The sequence below is a fragment of the Triturus cristatus genome, chromosome 7 (assembly GCF_964204655.1).
Source record: "Triturus cristatus chromosome 7, aTriCri1.1, whole genome shotgun sequence".
In the NCBI taxonomy this organism is placed as follows: domain Eukaryota; kingdom Metazoa; phylum Chordata; class Amphibia; order Caudata; family Salamandridae; genus Triturus; species Triturus cristatus.
The window spans coordinates 79371630-79381549 of record NC_140590.1 but is presented as its reverse complement, the minus strand read 5'-3'; positions in this window follow the sequence as shown (position 1 = coordinate 79381549).

The following is a 9920-nucleotide window of genomic DNA, read 5'->3' as shown; positions in this document are numbered from 1 at the left end:
CCCACACTTTTTACTCCGTGAAACATCTCTTTCTGGGAACAAATATTGGGGACACCCATCAATGGTAAACACTAGCGCACACTTTGGAACAACATTTTTGAGATTCATCCATTTATTGGGCCTGCGGAAAGCACTATAAAGTACTTTATGAATGATATTTACATCTGGCCAAACTGCAGAAGATATTTCCGAACACATCAGATTGCTGCTGGAGAGGTTGTGGGCTATTAGGTGACATTCAACATATTTGGCGGGACTGTCCATTTATTCAACCCTATTGTTCCAAAACTCTAGCTCAGATAAAAGACATCCTAGGATATCCAGTTCCTAGCACCTCTGAGTTTGCTCTTTTAGGTCTTAGAGACCCATCCCTCAAACATCAAACACAGGTGGATAGCTCTGTCCTTTAACTCAGTTTGGGAGCAGCCAAGATGGCTATAGCCTTGGCATGGAAGAAACCCAAGGCTCCCTCTATGTTGCAGTGGCATGCTCGTCTATGGGGAGCACTTACAATGGAGCGTATGACTGATATCCTAGAAGGTACCAGAAAGAGTTTTGAATATATTTGGGGACCCGTAATACAATTTCTTTCAAGAGGTCTCCCACTTTTCTCCTGCCCTAATCGTACACAAGCACTCCTCCTCTTCCAGATGTAACATCTCTTAACCCGTTCGACGCTTGTGACGGAGCGGTTCCGTCACGTGCGTCGGTTGCGCTGTGCGCATGACGGAACCGCTCCGTCATGTCCCCGCCCGCGCACGGAATCTTCAGCGCGGCGCGGAAATCCGCGCCGCGCTGAAGGGGTTAATCCTACGACTTGTTTGACACATATGAGGGTGCTCTACGAGGGTATAAACCCTCCCTCTGAATCAGAACTCTCCCCGAAGCTACTCATTTTACATGATTCACTCATGCATGTTGCAATGTTTTTCTGTATATATTTTTTAGGTCTCACCTACGCAGCGCGCATGCGCTGCTTAGGAAAGAGACCTTTAGAAATCACTCCAGGCTTGCAGCCAAACACATGCACGCGTTCCATTGCCTTCAGTGGCAATCAGAAAGAGGGGCAGATCAAATTTGTCATCAGGGATTTCCTATAAAAGAATTACAGTGGAGAAATGACCTGATCGATACTATGGATTTTCACTGCAGGGGCTGATAGTCCAATTGCTCTGTAACACTCACACAGATAAAAGGACACGGCTGCCACTTTGTTACAGACTGCTGCCTCAGCACATAGTCTGTCAGATATTTATAGGCCAAAGTGATACGGAGCAATCAACCTGCAGCGCCCAGTGCCTGTTAGTTCGAAGCTCGCCTTTATGGGGCGGCTAAATGCAGGTGAAAGGAAAAATGATGGCTCGCAACTGTCAAAATACAGCAGAATGAAGTACTTAAATCTTATTTTGGCCATTAAATGGGTAACAGCCGCGTATGCATCACAGCGCAGACACTGTAATGATATTTAGGGGCCGGTGAGCCGGGAGTTATAAACAATGTATGTCCCCTTCAGAATGATTAGGGGGAGAACCGCGCGCCAATGCAGCGGAGCCGCTGTTATTCTCGGCAGCCATTTTATGACTTCATGTTAATACGTGAGCCAAAACAAATTGATCTTTCTGCAGTGAGCTGGGGATTTTTTAACAGCACGTCTCCTTCCTTCTTTCCAACATCATTTACTCCCAAAGAAATGCTGTCTTGCAAAATGAGTGCAATTACCTGAAGGGTTAGCATCCCTTCCCAGCATGATGAAAAGCCCACCCTTTACTGAGGAAGGAAGATGTAGAATGAAGAGGGGAGGTTCGTTGGTTTGTCATGGCGTCCCAAAAGAAACAAGCATTGGCATAGCCAATAGGTCTTGCCTTTGGGACCTTATAAGTGTTTAGTTATCCAAAACAATATCCTTGGTGCAACAACATCATGTGTTGCATGGCTAAATACTTATAAGAGCCCAAAGGCGAGACCTATTGGCTATGCCAATGCTTGTTTCCTACTGTTATTGTTGTTTAATTGTTTACAAACTGGGCACTATATTTGTCATATATACTCTATTTGCATGAAGATGATGTACCATTGTCTCTCATTCTTTTTGCCTTATGTATTGAAATGTGACAGTAAGTTCTTTTTTCTGGAAACTGAATTCTCATTAACTATCTGAACTAATTGATGGCCATGTGCAATAGTAACAATGTCTTGCTGTTTGTGTGCCTTTCAAAATGTAAGAATGACATTTTGACAAAAAAAGAAAAGAGTGTTAGTGAGAGTATTGTTAGTTGAGGGCACCCTTGCTGAAGTTTTGCTGTGCTGGAAATATTCATTAAACTATACTGTGTTCCATTTTCTAGGGCTATGTCATGGTGCCCAAACTGTCACTGAGACTTCTCAGGAGGGACTCGGTGTTCACAGTATTGAAGGTTGCCAAGAGGTACAGGTGTGTGAGGAGAATTGAGAATCTTTCATCTAGTATGTGCAAGACCTCAGCCACTATTTGCAGGATGATGATTTCTGTTTAATTATGTTTGTTTTGTGTCTCTGGAATCCCACTTGTTATTGGTTGCTTATATTGTGTTGCATTTTCAAACAGTTTCTTTGGTCGGTTTCCCTTCTTATAAAGGAGGATTTTGCTTCAATATTCATTTCTTGTATTTGTTTCTTTCTGCATGGAGGAATGATAGGATTTTGGGTGAAGAATTTAGGCAACAACTTTGTTTCATGGCTCAAAGGGTTTTTCTCTCTCCCGTTACTTCCTTTAAGTACCACAACGCAGATTTCTTTGTTTTTTTAAAATATCTTTTCAGGGGTTTCAGAGCTGTTTGTCAATGTCTCCTGCATTTCTCACACATTGCTTGGGTCTTACAGGCTCTCCTTAGGGTGCACATTTTAGCTCATTCAGCTTGAAAAGATGAGAGAGTGAACTGACCAACCGACTGATCTATTTTTTGCTTTCCTCTTAGGTGATGACAATATCTAGAACGGCCTCTTTACAAGGAGTGTTGACAGTGAAACCATGTGTACTGTTGGTATTGGTGTGGTGTGTGAGTCCATGGTCTCACTATTAAAAGTGGTGCCAAACTGAAACACAAAGGGAAATCTCCAATTGGATACCGAAATTGTTATATTGTGGGACCACAAATAAAAACATTACTACACATCTGAATGTAGCCAAGGTGTCGAGGCATATCACATGATTGTCCACCAATTTTGGGTTGTTTAGATCCCAGCTACTAAGTTTCAACATTTTCTTAGTAACCAAGGTTTCGAGAGGCCATCAGATGAGTTATCAAGCCTGTCGCTAGCACACAGAAGAATATTGATGGCATTGTGATATTGTAGTGTTTAGAATGCCCTTCAAAGAGCATGACAAATCCCTGTCCAAAGTATGTAAAGCGTTATAGGACACAAATCTGGTCCAAAAAAGCCAAAAAGTATAACTTCTGAAAGGAACAAATAACATTCTTTGGATACATCTTTTCTGACACAGCCTAGACCCTGACGAAAAAAGCACTCAAAAATACCTGAGCACCCACTCTGCAGAGTCTGGGACGACAAGCTACTGCTCATGGTATTTAAGAGTCATCAGCAAGAGAGCTGAGATCACCCCATTCAAGTAGTCGCACTTATGTGAACAAGAATGCCAGAATTGATCTGGCCCTCACTTTGGATGCCAGGCCAGTAGGTTTGAGACCAATCTTGAAAGGATATAATCTCCATCAAATTGTATTTTCTGCCTGAAGGACTTTATCAGATGCTGAGCAGTCCTACTCTTAAATGGAGAAGAAAAGTCTGTTTGTGATGTGGGTTGTGAACACTATCACTTCTTCTTCACTTCACCAAAAGAAGATATCATCAGGTACTAGTTACCATCTTCGGGAACCCAAGAGTCAAATGGTGGTTACCATTAAAAGAGGGTGACTTGGATTGTAAAAGTACATACACATCATAGTTCACAAGCTACAAAAGATAGCAACAATGTCCAGACATTTTCTGCCAACAAATACAATGAGAAACCCTTCTGAAGAGGAGTACATGCACATTACATGTCCAGACATCCTCTGCCAACAAATAAAATGAGAACGTCTTCAGAAAAGGAGTACATGAACATTCCTATGGTCCAAGCAACCCTGTAGTCCATACCTCTGCAAAGCATGCAAAGGCCACCAAAATAACCTGACCCTAATTAACATCACAAATAGAAACTGAAGAATTGTGAAACCTGTGATGCTAAGAAGTCAAGTCTTTGAAAAGTTGTTCGCCTAGCTCATGAAGGACTCGGATGTATTAGCAGTATGGGAGCATGTGTTGTTTCCCTTATTATCAGATAATGGAAGTGGCTCTCTGAACTTGCCAGCAGTGCCAAATCACCAGTCAAATGTCATAAACCTCTCCCACTACAAATGTCTCCTCTCCCAGATGGCATGTGGCACAATGCCAATTTGGCAAATAAATACTCATCATGATGGATAAATATTCCAAGTTCCTATTGGCCAGGCAATTGTCATCAGCATATTCACAGTCCTTTAAGACTTTTGCAACATGGGGATTTCCACAAATTGGGAAGACAAACATTGTACTCCATTCAACAGTCTCAACTTTAGAAACATTTGCAATGCATCTAAATTTCAGGCATACGAAGATTAAACCTTTATGGCCGAAGCCCATTGGATGGTTAAAGAGTTCATGGTAAATATAAAATATATCCCATCAAAAAGCCAAACTTAACAACACACCAACACAACAAACAATGAGCATCACACTCAGGGCCCAAAGTAACACTCCACACAGCACCTCAGGTCAGTGTGCACCAACACTTATCTTTGGTTATGAGGTTTGCATGTGAATATCGAGCTGGGAATTCCAGCTCACTTAGATGCTCATGTTGATGAGACTTGAAATCATGGTCAAAAGAGTTCAACAAACAAAGAAGAAGATGAAGCAATATAAGAGCCTTCAAAAGCGAGCATGGCCTTCTGACAAAGAGTGCTGGTAAAGACAGGATAGTCCAAAACACAGGCTCTAGATATGCTAATAAGTGTTGGCATGAATGCTTGTAGTGTTTAAACCAACATCAACTAAAGAGATCATTACCCTGCAATAGTGGATGATGGCTTGCACACCCTAGATGAAGGATATTCATGTCTCCTCATACACCTGGACCTTTTGGAACAGACGTGTGCCCCAAAAAGTGTTCCATTTCAAGCCATATCTTCAGCCCAGCTCGGGACACCTCTTTGATAGTTCTTATGACATGGAATCTGATGAAGATATCAGCTCAGGAGACTGACCCTACAAGACAAGATTAGCCAGAATCAGTGAATTCCTCAAGACTACGAGGAAATGTGAAGTCATCAGCTCACTCTGAGACAATCTGTAAATCTCATGAATCAGGAGGAAGACCATAACATTTTCTGTTTTATCTTAATTTCTTTCTCTTCTTTCTTTTCTCTGTTCCTTTCTCCACTGCCTTCTGTCTTTACTTTCTTGATTCTCTCTCATTTGTGCAGTGGAGCTGGAGGGAGATATAATTGTGGCATGACCTAGCAATGAAGAAACTCCCAGCCCAATCGGCAGGCTTGTTCGCACTGGTTGCCACTTCCTGGAAGACAGGAGTGAAGTATCTTGAATAAGAAACAGGATCAATGAGTAGATGGAAAGTAGAAGATTTATTGTAGTAAAGAAGATCCCATCCAACCGCCAGCAGACAGTCCTTAACTGGAGGTTTTCAGAACCTTGTTAAGCACCACAGTCCATGACATCAGCAAGTGATGTCATGAGAACACTAACACTCTAATATCCCACAACATGAGATGCCACACATCTCCCTTCCCCAAATGCAGAAAACAACATTATAAACAAGTTTAATGAATACAAAATGAAAAAGGTTAAATGAAATCTGCCAAATAACTTGGCTTCATAACCACCCTGGTGGATTTTCTAAGGCAGTTCAATTTCACACCCACTCCACTACTATTGTGTGAAGGAATGTTATCATTCACCTTTGAATCAGTATCCACACCACATTCCAACTTTCCCCTACACACGACAACCCTATTCAAGTTCCAAATGCGATGATCTTGAGTTTGGATTGCATTTTTAAATATTTTAATTACCTTGATAGGTTTCATGTACTTGGACATAGAGCTGCCTAGTACACCAGGACGTTTAATCATGACCCAATCTCCCACATGTTCCACAGTCCTCTTTACAGCATGTTTTCTATCAAAGTACTCCTTCCTTATTCTCCCTTTTTCTTCCTCAACTCTCACCATCTTCTCTCCATCACATTCCTTTTCTTTTCCTTTTAGCAATTCGTATTTATTGACCCAAAATGGTTCAACACATGTGCTAGGAAGTCTACCCCGAAACAGTAAGAAAGGAGTTTTCCCCGTAGTTGTGTGTGGAGCTAGTCTATATTCCTCAATTTTTGCAATGACCTCTTTTTTCCAATCTATTCCAACACTCTTCGCTAAGGCAATAGTCTCCTTAACAACTTTGTTAAATCTTTCTACCATCCCATTAGTCTCTGGGTGATAGAGAGCAGAGGTTTTGTGTACAATTCCCTTAGAAGACAAGAATTGTTCCATTTCTCTTGAAATTAACTGAACCCCATTATCCGATAAAATGGAAATGGGCAAACCTTCCCTGGCAAATAAAGACTTCAAACACTCAATAACATTGCCAGTGTTGACAGATGCCAAGAAGAATACTTCAGGCCACCTAGAATACATGTCTATGACCACTAGTAGATATGTTTGAGATTCTTTCCCATGAATGGGACCAACTATATCCAAAGCAATTTCTTGCCAAGGACCGTTTGGACGTTTCCTTAAGACCATAGGTTGTTCATGTGTACACTTGGATTTGTCACTGATGGCACACGACACACAATCTCTAATAACACGCTCAACCATTCTGTCCATACCTGGCCACCAATAAGACATGCGTAATCTTTCTTTGCACTTAGTTAGTCCTGAATGAGCCACATGCACTGAGTCTACCAATTCCTTTCTTAGAGTAGTGGGAGGAATCAGTCTTGTTCCCCTAAACAAGAGATCATTGTCCACTGACAATTCATTTCGTACACCCCAAAAACATTTCACATTCTCTGATACATTTTTGTTGGAGCACCACCCTGCCTTTAACAAGGACATAACTTCACACAAGGTTGAGTCCTTCTGTATTTCATCCAACCACCTATCTTCCGGAATGATGACCTGATCTACAACACAAACAATTTCATCATCCTCTTCGTACTCAGGACCATCCTCACGCAAACTGACAGAGGGCACCAAACGCGATAGAACATCCGCTACACCCTTTTCAATACCCGGAATATACTTGATCATGAAATTATACTCCTGTAAACCAATCACCCACTTGGTAATCCTACCAGATATTAAATCCAAACCTTTCTTACTGAAAATCTCAACTAAAGGCTTATGATCCTTATGGACCTCAAAGTCTACACCCCACAGAAACTTTTTGAGTTTTTTTACCGCCCAAAACACAGCTAACGCTTCCCTCTCAACAACTGAATACCTAGTCTCTGGATCTCTAAGACTTCTGGACAGAAACATAATAGTTTTCATGCCATTACTACCACTCTGCTTCAACACGGCTCCCAACCCCTTCTCACTCGCATCTGTCACCAAAATGGATTTACCAGAAGGATCAAAACTCTTCAAAGAAGGAGCTAGTCCCAGCTTTCCCTTTATGGCCACAAATTCATCCTCACATTTCTCAGTCCACAAGTACTCCTCACCCTTTCGTAGTAACTTTCTCATATTCACAGTTGCTAAAGCAAACCCTTTGATAAATTTGGCGTAATATTCAATCATCCCTAAAAATTTCATAAGGTCAGACTTATTGGTAGGAGAACACATTTTTGTGATGGTTTCAACCAACTCGGACTTGGGCTTTACACCTTCTCCTGAGATGCTATGACCAAGATAATTGATGGTGTTAGATCTAAATGTGCATTTTTCCACTTTAATCGCGAGGTTGTGCTTGCTCAAAGCCTTTAACACAGATCTCAATCTAATGTCGTGTTCCCTGTCGTCTTTTGCAAAAACCAATATAACGTCTTGGTAGACACACACTCCAGGAAGATCCTTTAATATTCTTTCCATTACTCTTTGGAATACAGACACCAAGCCAAAAGGCATTCTTCTAAATCTAAATGTACCATATGGAGTAATGAACGAGGTACAATCTCGAGACGACTCATCAAGTTCAATTTGATGAGACGCCGAGGTCAAATCTAACGTACTGAAAATTTTTGCTCCATCAATTAATGTTAACAATTCTGTAATATTAGGCAATGGGTATCTGTCCACCACAACACTCTTGTTCAGTTGTCTTAAGTCGATACACAAACGAAAATTACCATTTGGTTTGCGAGCTGCGACAACCGGAGCAAGCCATTCCGATCCTTCTACTTCCTCAATGATCCCACCACTGCTTAGTTTTTCTATTTCCCTTTTCATGTCATCTTTAACTGATAGTGGAACATTCCTCACCTTACATTGTATAGGAATCGCATCAGATTTTAATTGTATCTTGTGTCTATACCCCTCCAGACATCCCAAGGTATCCCTAAATACCTTAGGAAATTCAGATTTAAGTATATGAGCATACGTATCATTGGCATTCTTATCTACAGAATGAATCCTCTCACTCAATTGTATTGGAAAATCTGCATTTGGATCAAGAAACACTCCTAAGTCCCCTTGATGTAGCCAACTAATGATGCTGTCTCCACGCTTTGAAACATAGATTTTCCCATTAATCAACCGATCCTTATATTCTATTAGACCATTGAAATACCCATGTAACTTTATTGGTTCTCCCCCATAAGCCAACGGTATAATGTCTGGTTTGGTGAGAGTAACCTTTCCCTTGAGTTTGGATGCATAAAAATCATTCGATACTATGGTGATCTTCGCACCGGAATCAAATAGTACCTTGGTACTTTCTCCCTCCACCATAATTTCATCATATGGGCCTGTTTTTTTTTCCAGTTATTTCCTCGACTTGTACTACAATTTTTCCACAAATTAAGTTCTCAGAATTATCCCTTTGATAAATTTCTACCTCTTTGACCTTTGTCTTGAGTTTAGTTTTACAAAAAGCAGTGAAATGCCCCTTTAATTTACACTTTGAACATGTTTGACTGAGAGCCGGACATTTTCTATCATTAGCCAAATGATCCATTTTACCGCATCTATAACACTTCCTTTCTAACCCTACTTTGTCTGGTTGCGTTTTAGTATACTGGTCACCTTTTTCTGTTTTAATCTTTACCACCTCAACCTTGGCCCCTTTTTCAGCATCTTTCTTTATCACCGCAACACATTTCAAAGAGTGTTCAATGCGTTTTGCAACACTTAACACCTCATCTAGGGACGGTTCATCCCTCAACCATAACTCTTCTCTAACTTTTTCCATGTTGCACCCAAACATGAATTGATCTCTGATGCGTTCATCAGTTAAATTATTGAACTTGCAAGAAGAAGCAAGCTTCCTTAACTGAGTTATATAATCCTCAATTGACTCATCAGTGGATTGCATTCTCTTTGCAAACTGATACCTTTCCAGGATAGTGCTAACTTTGGGCAAATAATGATTATCCAGCTTCTTAATACAGATATCATAATCATTTAGACCTCTAGCTTCATCAGTAGAGAGATATGGCAAGTTATCAAACACATCTTGGCCTTCCGAACCTAAACAGTGAAGTAATAAGGCCGACCGTCTTTCAGCACTTAATGACGGACCACATACCCTGGCATATCTTTCAAATACAACCTTCCACTTTTTCCATTTGATTGGAGGGGCACCAGGACATGATAAGAAGAAAGGTGCTGCAGTAACATTCTGCATGGCTGTATAGCAAATGTGTTAAATATCAAATAATTAATTAA